This window comes from Chlorocebus sabaeus, chromosome X, assembly GCF_047675955.1.
Source record: "Chlorocebus sabaeus isolate Y175 chromosome X, mChlSab1.0.hap1, whole genome shotgun sequence".
In the NCBI taxonomy this organism is placed as follows: Eukaryota; Metazoa; Chordata; class Mammalia; order Primates; family Cercopithecidae; genus Chlorocebus; species Chlorocebus sabaeus.
The window spans coordinates 14,409,793-14,428,545 of NC_132933.1; the positions used below are offsets into that span (position 1 = coordinate 14,409,793).

The window sequence follows — 18,753 nt, forward strand, 5'->3', positions numbered from 1 at the left end:
CGCCCAGCCAGCTTTCATAATTTCTACGTGTTGTGGGAGGGAGTCAGTGGGAGATAATTGAATTATGGGGGCTGTTTCCCCCATACTGTTCTCATGGTAGGGAATAAGTCTCACGGATCTGATGCTTTTATAAGGGGTTTTCCTTTTTGCTTGATTCTCCTATGCTCTTTGCCTGCCACCATGTAAGACGTCCCTTTGCTCTTCCTTCATCTTCCACCATGATTGTGAGGTCTCCCCAGCCACGTGGAGCTGTGAGTCCATTAAACCTTTTTCCTTTATAAATTACCAAGTCTCAGGTATGTCTTTATTAACAACATGAGAACAGACTAATACTGGTATAAACATTGGCTATTTCATTATTTTTTATTTTCATTTATCTTGCTTCATGGATTGACACTTGACACAATATTACTTTTCTTTACCTGAAAAGTTGTAAAATATTTTATTTCATTTCCAGGTTTCTGGGGAGTAAAAAAATCTTACTTTACCTCTATTTTGCCTGCAATTTCAAACTTTCCTGCTCTAATTGTTAAGAAGATAAACAAGTAAAGTTTGTATGTAATTTAGTTTATAATAACTAAAATAATATGGGTTTTAAGGAAATATCAGGAAGTTTATTTTCTCAGAAGTTTATTTTATTTACTTATTTATTTTTAGATGGAGTCTTGATCTGTCTCCCAGGCTGCAGTGTAGTGGCACAACCTCGGCTCACCACAATCTCCGCTTCCCAGGTTCAAGTGATACTCGTGCCTCAGCCTCCCGAGTAGCTGGGACTACAGAAGCCTGCCACCACACCTAGCTAATTTTTGTATTTTTAGTAAAGACAGGGTTTCACCATGTTGGCCAAGCTGGTCTCGAACTCCTGACTTCAGGTGATCTGCCCGCCTCGGCTGCCCAAAGTGCTGGGATTGCAGGCATGAGCCACCACACCTGGCCCCAGAAGGTTACTTTCAAATAGTGTTATCTTCAAGTTTCCAAATATGAGTGTCTGCAGTTGCTTGGGGGCAGAAACCTGTCAATCATAAATGCTACAAATATTACTATGACCTGGAGGCATTTACAAATTGGAGGTTTATGTGAGGAATTGTTGATGGAATCAGGAAAAAGGCTGTGGGAAGATGCCGCCTTTAACATATATCTGTGCAACCCTCACCTCCCAATTCTAATTCAACTACAAGTCTACTCTACTTACAAGACTGCTGCTGAGGCAGAAATATCTATGAAACTCCAAGACTATAAAAACCAAGCCCTATGTATGCTGGGGTCCTCACAAAATTAGAGGATGACTGTGCTGTAGCTATCTGCTCAGACTAGAGCTTCATGATCTGCCAGTCAGGGGTGAGAAGTTGCTAGAAAGAGTTTAGCCAGAGAATATCTGTGAGTCCTCCTGCAGGATGGGAAGTGGTAACCCTAGCTCCCACTGTGCTACAGAAGATTATAAGATGCTCTGAGCCTTCTATATGCCTAATGGGACAGAGTGGAAATTCTTGCAAAGAATGAAAAAGCAAGAGAACAAGTTACTAGTGAAATGAAGCTGCTGGCAGAGATGGATGACAATAAAAATATGTTAATAATATAAAACGCTTGGGGCAGTTCCAAGATGACCTCCAGGCTACAGCTCCCAGCAAGAGCCACACAGAAGACAGGTGATTTCTGCATTTCCAACTGAGGCACCAGGTTCATCTCACTGGGGTGTGCCGGACAGTGGGTGCGGTCCACCGAGCGAGAGCCGAAGCAGAGTGAGGCATCGCCTCACCCAGGAAGCACAAGGGGTAAGGGAATTCCCTTTCCTATCCAAGGGAAACCATGACACACAACACCTGGAAAATTGGGTCACTCCCACCCTAATACTGCGCTTTTTCAAGGGTCTTAGCAAATGGCAGATCAGGAGATTATATCCCGCGCCTGGCTTGGAGGGTCCCATGCCCACGGGGCCTCCCTCATTGCTAGCACAGCAGTCTGAGATCAAACTGCAATGTGGTAGCGACGCTGCCAGAGGGGCACCCGCCATTGCTGAGGCTTGAGGAGATAAACAAAGCAGCCGGGAAGCTCAACCTGGGTGGAATCCGATGCAGCTCAAGGAGGCCTGCCTCCCTCTGTAGACTCCACCTCTGGGGACAGGGCATAGCCAAACAAAAGGCAGCAGAAACCTCTGCAGATGTAAATGTCCCTGTCTGACAGCTTTGAAGAGAGTAGTGGTTCTCCCAGCACGGAGTTGGAGATCTGAGAACGCACAGACAACCTCCTCAAGTGGGTCCCTGACCTCCGAGTGGCCTAACCGGGAGGCAACCCCTAGTAGGGGCAGACTGACACCTCACAGGGCCGGGTATCCCTCTGAGATGAAGCTTCCAGAGTTTGCTGTTCAGCAATATTCACTACTCTGCAGCCTCTGCTGCTGATACCCAGGCAAACAGGGTCTGGAGTGGACCTCCAGCAAACTCCAACAGAACTGCAGCTGAGGGTCCTGATTGTTAGAAGGAAAACTAACAAACAGAAAGGACATCCATACCAAAACCCCATCTGTATGTCACCATCATCAAAGACCAAAGGTAGACAAAACCACAAAGATAGGGAAAAAACAGAGCAGAAAAGCTGAAAATTCTAAAAATCACAGCGCCTCTCCCCCTCCAAAGGAATGCAGCTCCTTGCCAGCAATGGAACAAAGCTGGATGGAGAATGACTTTGACGAGCTCAGAGAAGAAGGCTTCAGACGATCAAACCTCTCTGAGCTACAGGAGGAAGTTCGAACCCATCGCAAAGAAGCTAAAAACCTTGAAAAAAGATTAGACGAATGGCTACTAGAATAACCAATGTAGAGAAGTACTTAAATGACCTGACAGAGCTGAAAACCACAGCACGAGAACTACGTGACAAATGCACAAGCTTCAGTAACCGATTCGATCAACTTGAATAAAGGGTATCAGTGACTGAAGATCAAATGAATGAAGTGAGAAGAGAAGATTAAAGAAAAAAGAGTAAAAAGAAATGAACAAAGTCTCCAAGAAATATGGGACTATGTGAAAAGACCACATCTACATCTGATTGGTGTGCCTGAAAGTGACGACGAGAATGGAACCAAGTTGGAAAACACTCTGCAGGATATTACACAGGAGAACTTCCCTACCTAGCAAGGCAGGCCAACATTCTAATTCAGGAAATACACAGAAGGCCACAAAGATACTCCTTGAGAAGAGCAACTCCAAGACACATAATTGTCAGATTCACCAAAGTTGAAATGAAGGAAAAAATGTTAAGGGCGGCCAGAGAGAAAGGTTGGGTTACCCACAAAGGGAAGCCCATCAGACTAACAGTGGATCCCTCAGCAGAAACTCTACAAGCCAGAAGAGTGTGGGGGCCAATATTCAACATTCTTAAAGAACAGAATTTTCAACCCAGAATTTCATATCCAGCCAAACTAAGTTTCATAAGTGAAGGAGAAATAAAATCCTTTATAGACAAGCAAATGCTGAGAGATTTTGTCAGCACCAGGCCGGCCCTACAAGAGCTCCTGTAGGAAGCACTACACATAGAAAGTAACAACCGGTACCAGCCACTGCAAAAACATGTCAAAATGTAAAGGCCAACAATGCTAGGAAGAAACTGCATCAACTAACAAGCAAAATAACCAGCTAACATCATAATGACAGGATCAAATTCACACATAACAATATTAACCTTAAATGTAAATGTACTAAAAGCTCCAATTAAAAGACACAGACTGGCAAATTGGATAAAGAGTCAAGACCCATCAGTGTGCTATATTCAGGAGACCCATCTCACATGCAGAGACACACATAGGCTCAAAATACAGGGATGGAGGAAGATCTAACAACCAAATGGAAAACAAAAAAAGGCAGGGGTGCAATCCTAGTCTCTGATAAAACAGACATTAAACCAACAAAGATCAAAAGAGACAAAGAAGGCCATTACCTAATGGTAAAGGGATCAATTCAACAAGAAGAGCTAACCATCCTAAATATCTATGCACACAACACAGGAGCACCCAGATTCATAAAGCAAGTCCTCAGAGACTTAAAAAGAGACTTAGACTCACACACAATAATAATGGGAGACTTTACCACCCCACTGTCAACATTAGACAGATCAACGAGACAGAAAGTTAACAAGGATATCCAGGAATTGAACTCAACTCTGCACCAAGCAGACCTAATAGAGATCTATAGAACTCTCCACCCTAAATCAACAGAATATACATTCTTCTCAGCACCACATCGCACTTATTCCAAAATTAATCACATAGTTGAAAGTAAAGCACTCCTCAGGAAATGTAAAAGAACAGAAATTATAACAAACTCTCTCTCAGACCACAGTGCAATCAAACTAGAACTCAAGATTAAGAAACTCACTCAAAACCGCTCAACTACATGGAAACTGAACAATCTGCTCCTGAATGACTACTGGGTACATAACAAAATGAAGGCAGAAATAAAGATGTTCTTTGAAACCAACGAGAACAAAGACACAACATACCAGAATCTCTGGGACACGTTTAAAGCAATGTATAGAGGGAAATTTATAGCACTAAATGCCCACAAGAGAAAGCAGGGAAGATCTAAAATTGACAGCCTAACATCACAATGAAAAGAACTAGAGAAGCAAGAGCAAACACATTCAAAAGCTAGCAGAAAGCAAGAAATAATTAAGATCAGAGCAGAACTGAAGGAGAAAAAGACACAAAATACCCTTCAAAAAATCAATGAATCCAGGAGCTGGTTTTTTGAAAAGATCAACACAATTGATAGACCGCTAACAAGACTAATAAAGAAGAAAAGAGAGAAGAATCAAATAGACACAATAAAAAATGATAAAGGGGATATCACCACTGATCCCACAGAAATACAAACTACCATCAGAGAATACTATAAACATCTCTATGCAAATAAACTAGAAAATCTAGAATAAATTCCTGGACACATACACTCTCCCAAGTACAAACCAGGAAGAAGTTGAATCCCTGAACAGACCAATAACAGGCTCTGAAATTGAGGCAATAATTAATAGCCTACCAACCACAAGAAGTCCAGGACCAGACGGATTCACAGCTGAATTCTACCAGAGGCACAAGGAGGAGCTGGTATCATTCCTTCTGAAACTATTCCATTCAATAGAAAAAGAGGGAATCCTCCCTAGCTCATTTTATGAGGCCAACATCATCCTGATACCAAAGGCTGGCAGAGATACAACAAAAAAAGAGAATTCTAGACCAATATCCCTGACGAACATCGATGCAAAAAACCTCAATAAAATACTGACAAACCGAATCCAGCAGCACATCAAAAAGCTTATCCACCATGATCAAGTGGGCTTCATCCCTGGGAAGCAAGGCTGGTTCAACGTACGCAAATCAACAAAGGTAATCCAGCATATAAACAGAACCAAAGACAAAAACCACATGATTATCTCAACAGATGCAGAAAAGTCCAATGACAATATTCAAGAGCCCTTCATGCTAAAAACTCTCAATAAATTAGGTATTGATGGAACGTATATCAAAATAATAAGAGCTATTTATGACAAAACCATAGCCAATATCATACTGAATGGGCAAAAACTGGAAGCTTTCCCTTTGAAAAGTGGCACAAGACAGGGATGCCCTCTCTCACCACTCCTATTCAACATAGTGTTGGAAGTGCTGGCCAAGGCAATAAGGCAGGAGAAAGAAATAAAGGGTATTCAATTAGGAAAACAGGAAGTCAAATTGTCACTGTTTGCAGATGACATGATCGTATATTTAGAAAACCCCATCGTCTCAGCCCAAAATCTCCTTAAGCTGATAAGCAACTTCAGCAGTCTCAGGATACAAAATCAATGTGCAAAAATCACAAGCATTCTTATACACCAATAACAGACAAACAGAGAGCCAAATCGTGAGTGAACTCCCATTCACAATTGCTTCAAAGAGAATAAAATACCTGGGAATCCAACGTACAAGGGATGTGAAGGACCTCTTCAAGGAGAACTACAAACCACTGCTCAGTGAAATAAAAGAGGACACAAACAAATGGAAGAACATTCCATGCTCATAGATAGGAAGAATCAATATTGTAAAAATGGCCATACTGCCCAAGGTAATTTATAGATTCAATGCCATCCCCATCAAGCTACCAATGACTTTCTTCACAGAATTGGAAAAAACTACTTTAAAGTTCATATGGAATCAAAAAAGAGCCTCCATTGCCAAGACAATCCTAAGCCAAAAGAACAAAGCTGGAGGCATCACACTACCTGACTTCAAACTATACTACAAGGCGACAGTAACCAAAACAGCATGGTACTGGTACCAAAACAGAGATATAGACCAATGGAACAGAATAGAGTCCTCAGAAATAATAACACATGTCTACAACCATCTGATCTTTGACAAACCTGAGACAAACAAGAAATGAGGAAAGGATTCCCTATTTAATAAATGGTGCTGGGAAAACTGGCTAGCCATATGTAGAAAGCTGAAACTGGATCCCTTACTGACACCTTATACGAAAATTAATTCAAGATGGATTAGAGACTTAAATGTTAGACCTAAAACCATAAAAACCCTAGAAGAAAACCTAGGCAATACCATTCAGGACATAGACATGGGCAAGGACTTCATGTCTAAAACACCAAAAGCAATGGCAACAAAAGCCAAAATTGACAAATGGGATCTAATTAAACTAAAGAGCTTCTGCACAGCAAAAGAAACTACCATCAGAGTGAACAGGCAACCTACAGAACGGAGAAAATTTTTGCAATCTACTTATCTGACAAAGGGCTAATATCCAGAACCTACAAAGAACTCAAACAAATTTACAAGAAAAAAACAAACAACCCCATCAAAAAGTGGGCAAAGGATATGAACAGACACTTCTCAAAAGAAGACATTTATGCAGCCAACAAACACATGAAAAAATGCACATCATCACTGGCCATCACAGAAATGCAAATCAAAACCACAAAGGAGATGCCGTCTCATACCAGTTAGAATGGTGATCATTAAAAAGTCAGGAAACAACAGGTGCTGGAGAGGATGTGGAGAAATAGGAACACTTTTACACTGTTGGTGGGAGTGTAAACTAGTTCAACCATTGTGGAAGACAGTATGGCGATTCCTCAAGGATCTAGAACTAGAAGTACCATATGACCCAGCCATCCCATTACTGGGTATACACCCAAAGGATTATAAATCATGCTGCTATAAAGACACATGCACACGTATGTTTATTGCGGCACTATTCACAATAGCAAAGACTTGGAACCTACCAAAATGTCCATCAATGACAGACAGGATTAAGAAAATGTGGCACATATATACCATGGAATACTATGCAGCCATAGAAAGGGATGAGTTCATGTCCTTTGTAGAGACATGGATGCAGCTGGAAACCATCATTCTCAGCAAACTATCGCAAGAACAGAAAATGAAACACAGCATGTTCTCACTCATAGGTGGGAATTGAACAGTGAGAACAGCTGGACACAGGAAGGGGAACATCACACACCAGGGCCTGTCATTGGGTGGGGGGAGGAGGGAGGGATAGCATTAGGAGATATACCTAATGTAAATGCCGAGTTAATGGGTGCAGCACACCAACATGGCACATGTATACATATGTAACAAACCTGCATGTTGTGCACATGTACCCTAGAACTTAAAGCACAATAAAAAATAAATAAATAAATAAAAAGATAAAACACACACATACACACGAAAAAATAAATAAAAAACACTTAAAGAAATTCAGCCTGGCATGGTGGCTCATGCCTGTAATCCCAACACGTTGGGAGGCTGAGGTGGGAGTATCACAAGGTCAGGAGTTCAAGACTAGCCTGGCCAACATGGTGAAACCTCGTCTCTACTAACAAAATACAAAAATTAGCCCAGCATGGTGGTGTGCGCTTGTAATCCCACCTACTCTGGAGGCTGAGGCAAGAGAATTGCTTGAACCCAGGAGGCTGAGGTTGCAGTGAGCCCACATCACACCATTCCACTCCAGCCTGGGTAAGAGAGCAACACTCCGTCTCAAAAAAAAAAAAAAAAAAAAAAAAAGAAAGAAAAAAAGGAAATTCAATTATGGCATTGAAAGACTGTGAAACAATAAAAATATCAGATGTGAATTAAAACATTTAAATGATGAAATGAGACGGGATACTACTTCCCGAACACAAATTACATCCTTGGATGATCAAGCAGAAGAAAAATCTCAAAAGATAAATGATGATGGGAAAACTTCATATCCACATGCAAAAAAATACGACTAGGTCTCTTCATCTCATATACAAAAATCAACTCAAAATGGATTAAAGGCTTAAATGCAAGACCTGAAACTATAAAGCTAGTATAAGAAAACAGTGAAAATGCTTCAGGACATTGGTCTAGGCAAGGATTTTTTGGATAAGAACTCAAAAGCACAGGCAACAACAGTAAAAATAGACTAATGGGATTAAATCAAACTAAAAAGCTTCTCCACAGAAAAAGAAACAATCAAAAGAGCAAAGATACAACCTACAGAATGGGAGAAATATTTGCAAACAATGTGCTGATAAAGGATATAATGTATATCTGGAATACATAACAAATTCAAAGAACTCAACAACAAAAACTAAATAATTTGATTTAAAAATGGGCAAAAGACCTGAATAGACATTTCTCAAAAGAAAATATACAAGTGAACAACAGGTATATGAAAAAATGCTGAACATCACTAATTATTAGGGAAATGCAAATTAAAATCACAATAAGATAATCTCACACTCTTTAGAATGGCTATCATGAAAAAGACCAAAAAACCCCACAAATGTTGGTGCCTATGTGGTGAAAAGTGAACTTTTATATGCTGCTGATGAGCATGTAAATTAGTACAGCCATTATGGCCAATAGTATAAAGGTTCCCAAAAATGTTAAAAATGGAACTACCATATGATCCAGCAATCCCAGTACTGGGCATATATCCAAAGGAGATAGAATCATTATGTCCAAGAGATATCTGCATTCTCATGTTTATTGCAGTACCATTCACAGTAGCCAATATACAGAATCAACCTAAGTGTTCATCAGTGAATAAATGCATAAAGAAAATGTGGTGCATGTACACAATGGAATACTATCCAGCCATAAGAAATAATAAAAACCTGTCTTTTGCAACAACACGGATGAACCTAGAGGACAGACATTATTTTAAGTGAACTAAGCCCGACACAGAAGGACAAATACTGCATAACCTCACTTACATGTGGAATCTTAAAAACGCTGACCTCATAGAAGTAGAGAGCAGTTACCAGTTGCTGAGGAGGGTACTGGGGAGGAGAGATAGGGTGAAGTTGGTCAATGAGTATGTCACAATTAGCCAGGAGAAAAAAGTTCTGGTATTTTATAGTGCTGAATGGTGAATATAGTCAGCAATAATGTATTATATATTTCAAAATAGCAAAAAAGAGGATTTTGAATATTCTTATCACAAAAAAATAATAAATATGCTAATTACCCTGATTTTACTTATTTTATTTTATTTCCTTTTTTTTTTTTTTTTTTTTGAGATGGAGTCTCACTCTGTTGCCAGGCTGGAGTGCAGTGGTGCAATCTTGACTCACTGCAACCTCTGCCTCCCGGGTTCAAGTGATTCTCCTGCCTCAGCCTCCCGAGTAACTGGGACTACAGGCGCGTTCCACCACGCCCAGCTAATTTTTGTATTTTTAGTAAAGACAGGGATTCACCATATTGGCCAGGATGGTCTCCATCTCTTGACCTCCTGATCTGCCCGCCTCGGCCTCCCAAAATGCTGGGATTACAGGCATCAGCCAACACGCTCGGCCCCCTGATTTCTAAACAATGTATACATGTATTGAAACATTACATTGTACTTCACAAATATGTACAATTATGTGTCAATTAAAAATAAACTAAAACTAAAATAAGATATGTAAATCTGGCTAGAAAAGCTGAGGAACTTTGAGCATAGACCCTGAAATTAATAGGGGTTCCAGAAAGAGAAAAATCAACAGATGAAGTAATCATTAAGGAAATAATTGAACAGATTTGAGTGTACCTATTGAAAACAACATGGGGGTTTCCAGAAGGGACTCATTAAGGAATATACAGTTAGGCATATCCTGATCTTAAAAAAAAAAACAAAAAATGCACATAGCATCTGGAGAGGGAAGTAACTTTCAAAAAAATTACATTAATATTGGACTTGTCATCTCTAATACCAAAAACTAGAAGTTGTAGGCTAAGGGGCAAACTACTGTGAAAAAAAGAAAGTGGGACCCCCAAATCCAGGCAAGACATACATAGTGCCCATAGTTCTCTTTGAGTAATATTTTCAAGAAAAGACTAATGGACCCCAATCAAACATCTAATAAACTCTGCCAAAGCCTTAAAAAAGGAAACAACGATGAAAGGAAAGAAACAGAGGTGACACAAAATACTGAAATATATGTAAGTAAATCTAAATGCAATATGCCATTGTGACTATGAATGTGTAGTATACATGAAAGAGAACAGATATACTAAAGGGGAAATCTAATCATAATCTGGAACTAAAAATATTATTGCAGAAAAGTTGAAGGGAGGATAACAATAGGAGCAAAATCCAAATTCCAAACCAGGTGAAAGATGGGAAAGAAGGAAAAAATCAACAAAAATAGAAGGATAAATAGAAAACAGACTATGATGACAGACATAAGTCCCAATATGACAGTAACTACAATAAATGTAAATAGATTAAACTCTAGAACCAGTTTCTGCAAACTGTGACCTGAGGGCCCAACAGAACATAAAGTTTTATAGGGACCCCACCTGTTTACATATTGTCTATAAATGTTTTTTATCCTATAATGGCAGAGTTGAGTAGTTGGAAAAGATACCATATGGCCCACAATGCTGAAAATATTTTACTATCTGGCCTTATACAGAGGAAGCTTACAACATCTGTTTTAGAATCATAAAAAGAGATTCAATGATTGGATTATTTTAAGAAACACATATTTATTATCTACAGCAAACACATTTAGAGCAAAAAGATATAGTCATTCAAAAATAAAAATACAGGAAATTGTAAATTGAGCAAATGTGAACCAGAAAAAAAAAAAAAAAGACGTAAAAACTTTAATTTCAAGAAAAGGTCATCATATACCAGTAAATGGTCAAGAGATCAAGGAAAATATATAATGACTATGAGCATGAGCATGTATGCACTTAATAATATAGCTTTGAAATAAACCATATGGCAGAACTATGCAGCCAAATAGTTAAGCTGATAAATGTACTTGGAGATTTTAATGCATCCCTCTCAAACCCTGGTAGTTCAAACAGATAAAATTTAAACTAAGGTAATGGACTGTAGATTTGTTTACATTTAAAATTGATATTCAGCCAACAAAAAATATACTTCATTTTCTTTTCTTTTCTTTTTTTTTTTTTTAAGAAGGAGTTTCGCTCTTGTTGCCCCGGCTAGAGTCCAATGGTGCAATCTCGGCTCACTGAAACCTCCACTTCCCAGGTTGAAGGGATTCTCCTGCCTCAGCCTCCCAAGTAGCTGGAATTACAGGCATGTGCCATCACAGGCAGCTAATTTTTGTATTTTTAGTAGAGATGGGGTTTCACAATGTTGATGAGGCTGGATGGTCTTGAACTCCTGACCTCAGGTCATCCACTCGCCTTGGCCTCTCAAAGGTCTGGGATTACAGGCTTGAGCCACTGTGCCCAGTCTCATTTTCAAGCACACAAGGAATATTCTCATTAACTATATTAGGCTGTTTCACAGTATGTATCAAATACCTTAAAATTATGCAAATCCTTTAAACCAGCAACTTCTCTTTCAGGCATTTACTTTAGGGAAATAATCAGATTTGCACATAAATATATTTTAACATAATGTTCATTGCAACATTGTTTATATTAGAAATAGATTGGTAATAACCCACTGTCACACAACAGAGCAGTGATTAGATAAATCACTGATGCACTCACACGTAGTTGGTAACAGCCAGGAATGCCCCTTCTTGGACATAAATAAAAAATTGCTAGTTGCAATATAGGCATAGACAAAGGGCCATTGTATAACCTGATGCACAGACCCAGATGAATGAAAATGCTATGCTTGCAAATAAATGTGAAAGAACAATTATTTTAGGACCTGGAATTTTAAAGCTAAGCCTTAGTAATGAATGGTACTTCTTGAGTAGCAAAAGTATTCACTTTGGGGCTAGTATATGATGCTTTGGGGAACTTACGTGACCCTTTAAGCAGAGGTCAAAATAAAAGCCTAGAAACTCTTTTGCTCAGGACACCATGGATCTAACAAATTCCTGACAATGGACAGAAAAGGGACATTCAGAAGCCACCCTACCTCAGGGTATGTCCTATGCCAATCTGTTCTCTTACCTTTTTTAGCTTGATAAAGCTTATGAGTAGAAGTCGTAGATACATACATTTCATTTTCAGCATTCCTCACATCTGATCTGATTTTTGTCCAACACCTAAGGCATAATTACACCAAAAATGATAAATCTACTAAGAATAATGTTAGGCAAATACTGAATTCTTATAGTAAAAGTTTATTATGATATATCCAAAAAGCAATCACTAAATAGCATTACAGAATGAGACACCATTAAATTATAGGTATCCTTTGGACACATACATAGAAAAAGTAACTAGAAAATGTATACCAGCTTGTTCTCCAGAACTGAGATTATAATTATTTAACTTCTTTTTAGTCTTATGTATTCACTACATTGACAGCAATTAATATGTATTACTGTGGTAATCAGAAAAATTAATGTTATTTCATAAATTAAATAAAAATGAATGCCATAAAATTAATGTGTAATATCTCATATGGTAGTTCTTAATTAGCCCACTTTTTTCAACAACACACTGGAAAATTCCCACTGAGTTTGATGGAAATTATAAAGCCGGTGGGCGAGGGGAAGAACTGACTCAATTTCTGTTTCTAATGCTAGTGTAATGGATAATTTCTAATTTTGGACTCCAAAACTAAGACAAATTGAATTTATCTAGGAATATAATTCATATAAACGAGTTTACATACATAAAATTAAAACTCTAATTTTAAACATAAATAATTAACAATAATTTAGGACAGCTAATTTAAAATCCTTAGGATTAAATATCTTAATTTAAATAAAGAAAATGTATTATTTCCATTATTATACTGTTTTCCTGGGAAATACAACATAGTTCCTACAATGGGAAAAAATAGTGACCTGGATCTGCTAAATATCTCACTGTGAATTGGACAAGTCAGATTTATCTCTAAATCCTGTATCTGAATACTATTATGCATTTATATATTTATTTACACATAAATTATATATATTTTTTATGTTTCTACAGAGCAGTCTTCTAAAATACACCACTATTTCAAAGTTTATTCACTGAGCAGGTTCTATTTTCTTCATGTATAACATAGAATAAATGATCTCTGATGATTGCTTAAACGGGGCAATTGTCACCCTACAGACACAGCAGCTCTATGAAGGAATTTGTGTTGATATAAAGTCATCTCAGTTTTACACAGAGATTCACAACACTAAGTTAAGAACAAATGTGTCCCCATAAAGAAACTTTCTTTGCCAATCTGACCCAATGACCGCATTGAAATGTCCCTGCAGTGATAAAGCACACCCAGGCTCACCCATAGGAATGCCTCCTGCTCCAAAGAAACTGGAATTCCTTTAAAGAATCCCTATAATCTCCTGTCATTTGTAATCTCTCCAATATGTGAAACGGTTTCTCAGTCACCATGCTCTTAAAGTTCTTCCTACGCATCCAGATGTATTCATTCACATCATCATTTTACGTTTTTGTTTTATAGGTTAATTTATACAAAGGTCTCATTTGCAAATAAAGGAAATCATTCTACTGGTATTCAGAAGTATCTAAAAGCTACAACTACTTACTGCTTTCAGTAATGCTATCACAATATACTATGTTTATTTATTATTTCTGCAAAGCAAAACTAAAACTGAAATCCACAAAAATACAGCTAATTCATTTAAATAGCATTAAAATTCCTCATTATATCTAGCTGAATACTATAATGGTTAATTCTATACTATCACTGTGACAGCAACGCAATTAACATTTTGTTCATTTAAAATGTTTTCTAGAACAAAAGATGAATGCTTCCAAGTAAATTAATGCTCAAAAAATTATTTTAACAATTAAATCAGAATTTCTAACACTGTATCTCACAGTTACATTATCATTTAGTGAATTCAACATGAGTGATATCACCCCTATGACTATTAAATGAACTAATAAATGATCATCTACTTCTTTAGTTTTTTACCATGAAAGCTAAAATGTATATTTTTATCCCTTTTGCACGTGATTTTTCTTTTTAGCTCATTCTAATAAATGAACTCTTTAATCCACCATTGTTTCACACATAATCTAATTTGGGTAATATAGTTCTCTATTTCTTTATCTTATGACTCATACTACCACATTATTTCTTTAATTGTGTAATTGACTGTAATGAATTTATTACAAGAGTTAAATGTTACTATAATGACAGTTACTGCATTATTAGATGGTTTCTAATAGTTAAGTAAAACATTTCTTGATTGCCAAACATTAATTTTATTAGGAATGTAAATTTTTCTAGTGTAATCACTTATTGATATGGCTTTAAAGGCACCAACATGTCTCTGGCAAATGTTGGAACACATATTGTCATGGGCTTTAGCTATTGGTAAGTCAAGTACCACAGAGGACTGTAAAATAAACCTTCGAAGCCAAGTCCTTGATGCTGTTTCACCGACTCTATGAAATAACATCAGACTATAGTTAGATATCTTGCTCTGCTACCTAGTTTTACGGCTTGATGAGTCTTGCCTTGCCCTTTGTGCGTAATTCCTCATGACCTGGCCAGTGACAAAGAAACATAGTCATACTAAGTCATTATCCCTGGCTAGATAGCTTATAATTAGCCTTCAGTAGGCCAGATGCTGTTGCGATAGCCACCATTACAGGGAAAATCTCTTTAAACCAAAAATCAAAGCTTCGTCCAAAGCCTACTTGTTTCAAATAATCTATGTATAATCAAATATAACAGTTAGCAAATGCTAGGAGTGTGGCAGACACAAAATATACTGCCCAGCTCCCGCTTCAAGGAAGGAATTGCTGCCCATCTGCAGGGAGTGTGGTCAGCACGCAGCGTCTAGCTGTCAACTCCTTCAGGGTCTGCCTCAGCTGCAGAGTCACCTGGCCCAAGGTAACGCCCACAGAAGCCTACATCTGGCATCTGCACAGGTGGCTTCATAGCCATAAAGGCTAGACCATTCCAGGCCAATGCCTGGTATCACTGATGCACAGTGCTTTCTCAAGAGCTGCCAGTAAGGCTGAATGAGGCTTTGTTGAGCCTGCATAGAAGTTCAACCTCTTTCTCTGCCCAATCCTGCTTCAGCCTCCTCCCTCTCACAGCTGTTGATCCTTAATAAATATCTGACCCCCCATACACTCAACCTCAATGTCTGCTTTTGAGATCTCAACCTCCAGCAACATATCAGGTGGTATATATTTGTATGTGTTTGTGCCTTGTAAATGTCAAATTCTGTTTATAGCATCAAGGCAAACTAAACTTCCCTTCACTGCAAAGCAACTAAAAACCATGTATAACCTATTTTTAAAACTTTTGAAATGTATCACCCATCCAAAAAATGAGGAAAATCCTTAGAGGCTAAAAAATGAAGCTAAAATCTAAGTACTGCTCCATGTAGAGCATTTAATAGGAACTAACATGACTCAGCCAAGGAATTTATAACTGGTCAAGTCCCTATGTAAAGACATCAGGAATAGGTAAATATACTGTGGCAGACTCTATAACTATTCACTAAATGTTCCAGTGCTGCTTCTTTAGTCTTCTTCCCTGTAGAAGGATACATCAGGAGAGCCCGTGGGACTCGCTTGGGCTAGTGAAATGTGGAAGTGATATGTGTCTTTTCCGGGCAGAAGGTTTAAGAGAGTGGTTCACTTTGTCTCCTTTCTCTCTGCCATGAAGACTGACAGTATTCCAGAAAGAAGATACTCCATCAGCTTGTTTTCTGAAGTAAGGATGACATAGCATAGCAGCTGGGAGTTGTTGTTCACGTCTGTAATCCCGGCACTTTGGGTGGCCGAGAAGGGCGGATCACCTGAGGTCAGGAGTTCAAAACCAGCCTGGCCAATTTGGTGAAACTCTGTCTCTATTAAACATACAAAAATTAGCTGGGTGTGGTGGCAGGCATCTGTAATTTCAGCTACTTGAGAGGCTGAGGCAGGAGAATCACTTGAACGGAGGCGGAGGTTGCAGGTTGCAGTGACCCTAGATCGCACCACTGCACTCCAGCCTGGGCGACAGAGGGAGACTTCGTCTCAAAAAAATGACACAGCACTGAGAAACAGCCAATCCACAGTAGACTTGTAGCATGAGTGAAAAGTAGATACTTATATGTATCCAAAATGTAGGATCCATTTGTTACTGAAGCAAAACCTTGTGAATCTTAAATTTAATTTTATTCAGCATCTACTTAAATGTTATCTCATCTAATTCTCAAATCAACCTTATTAGGAAAATAATTATTCTAGTTAGTGCTTTTATTTGCAAACAACGGACACCAAGTCTGGTAACATAAGCAGAAAAACAATTTGTTAGAGAGATAACACACTGTTCTTAGAGTCCATGAGAAGAGCAAAGAGTCAGGTGAAGAATACATGGAAATAGTCAAGGGAGAAAGAGCTCACCCAGAATCACCCAAGAGAAGCAGTTTTCTTAGGGTCCCACTGGAAGCACTGTCACTTCTCAGTACTCTGTATCACACTACTGGACTCTAGCCTCTGCCACAAACACTGCAAATAAGTGCTGACTCTCTCTACATCTTAGTATACCTCCTAAAGTGTCAAACTTCCCGGCAGAAGCGTCCACATGGCTATGCTCATCCCCTGGGTCTATGCCAACAAGTTGAAGTTAGGAATATCTGCCCCTCATTCGGTTTCCAAGTAAAAGGTAAGACCCTGACTCACATTTCTCTTTGGATTACCCCCAATAAATGTTATTTAGATACTATGAAGACAAAAGTGATTGACATAGTATTTCCAGAAAAAGAAAGTTGAGAAAACTGAAGCTTGGAGAATTTAAGTCACCAATTCAAAATCACACACCAATAATGACTTGTATCAGTTAGAATGCTTACAGCTGCAAGTAACCAAAATCCACACCTCAAGCAATGAGGCGTATGTTATCACACACAAAAGGTATTCCAAGTGAAGTGAAGGCTTCTGGGTGGATTGGATCAACTCTTTAACAATGTAATTTGTTCATGTAATTTCTTAGCCCTCCTGTCCAGTTTCAGTTTCATATTAATGCTAGTACCCCTCATGGTTATATAATACCTGCAAGAGCAATCAAAGCTATGCATGTCTTTGTTCATTTTCTACCAGAGAAATTCTATCCTATCACCCACTTACAGCCTCTTTCTTGCTGAGCCAAATTACATCACGTCTTCATCCCTAGACATTGCCACATACTGATTAGTTTAAGCGTGGCTTCCTGAAATAATTGCTGGCAAGAGGAAAGGCATTATTATGATTGATTGGTTTATCATTTATTCTGAAGCTGAAGATAAGGGCACCTTTTTTTCAATTACATGAACTTCATGAAGGAAGGCAAATGCCTGAAGAAAATTATGGTTCTCTTAAGAAGAAAGAAGGGGGAAATGGATAATCTGTAGGCAAACAACAACCATGTTCTGCCTACTTCTAATACATACATTTTTAAAAATGTCCACACCTACATGAAATTCCTTCAAGCATCAGTAAAGAGAGGCTCCCTAAAGTTTCTTCTGGGTAATGCACTCAACTCAATTCCATCATCTCTAAGTGATGTGTCAGTGATCCAAGACTAAATAGTATTACACTAACCCCAAACACATTGATGTATCCATGATGGAGGAAAAACAAGGCAGCATTAATAAAAGTTATTATTTTAGACCATCCTGGCCAACATGGTGAAACCCCAACCCTTTTAGAAATACAAAAATTAGCCTGGCATGGTGGTGCACACCTGTAGTTCCAGCTACTCGGGAGGCTGAGGCAGGAGAATCCCTTGAACCCGGGAGGTGGAGGTTGCAGTGAGCCGAGATCGCACCACTGCACTCCAGCCTGGTGACAGAGTGAGACTCCGCCCCCAATAAAAAATGAAAACTTATTATTTTTGGAAAACAACAAGAGGGAAAATAAGTGATAATTCTTTACAATACAATATAATCTGTTAGATAGCAATAGAGAGGATGTTCTGTCCTAGAAGTGAATTGATTTTCCTGATCATCCAAGCTGGCTTCCCCTGGTTCTGTTCTCTGAGAAAATATCCTTCATCAGTATTCCCCCAAAGTCAGATGCAGGATAATCATTTTCCAGATTATTCCTCATAACAGGTTTCACTGCCTTAGTAGTCTACTTTGTATTGGTGTAAGCATACAGACAAAGGGATCAAGGTTGTTGGCTACGATTTTTGTTTCTTTGGCAGTAAAGCACACATAAATTCACTAGGCTTTCAGTCTGTTTACTTTCAATCAATTCTACTGGCTAGGAACCCCAGTCAGAGACATTGTCAAACCATGGACTTTGAATCTAAGAATATCACTTTCCTTGCTAGAGCTTTCAAAGTGCTACATTCAGCTTACGTTTAGCTATTATAGGACATTTATGAAGATAGGAAGAAGAGCCACCATACTCCAACATCCAAAATT

At 38.5% G+C, this 18,753-nt stretch overlaps 1 long non-coding RNA gene across 1 annotated transcript in view; it reads right to left on the bottom strand.

Moving 5' to 3' along the window:
• Nucleotides 1-18,194, bottom strand: part of LOC140710733 (uncharacterized) — a 101,866-nt gene extending 83,672 nt beyond the window's left edge. Inside the window, exons 1-2 of the long non-coding RNA XR_012091832.1 lie at nucleotides 18,069-18,194; nucleotides 12,430-12,477 (exon numbers count right to left, since the gene is read on the bottom strand). This is a non-coding gene — a long non-coding RNA (uncharacterized lncRNA). The remainder of the gene's footprint in view (nucleotides 1-12,429; nucleotides 12,478-18,068) is intronic.
• Between the last annotated feature and the right edge of the window lie 559 nt (nucleotides 18,195-18,753).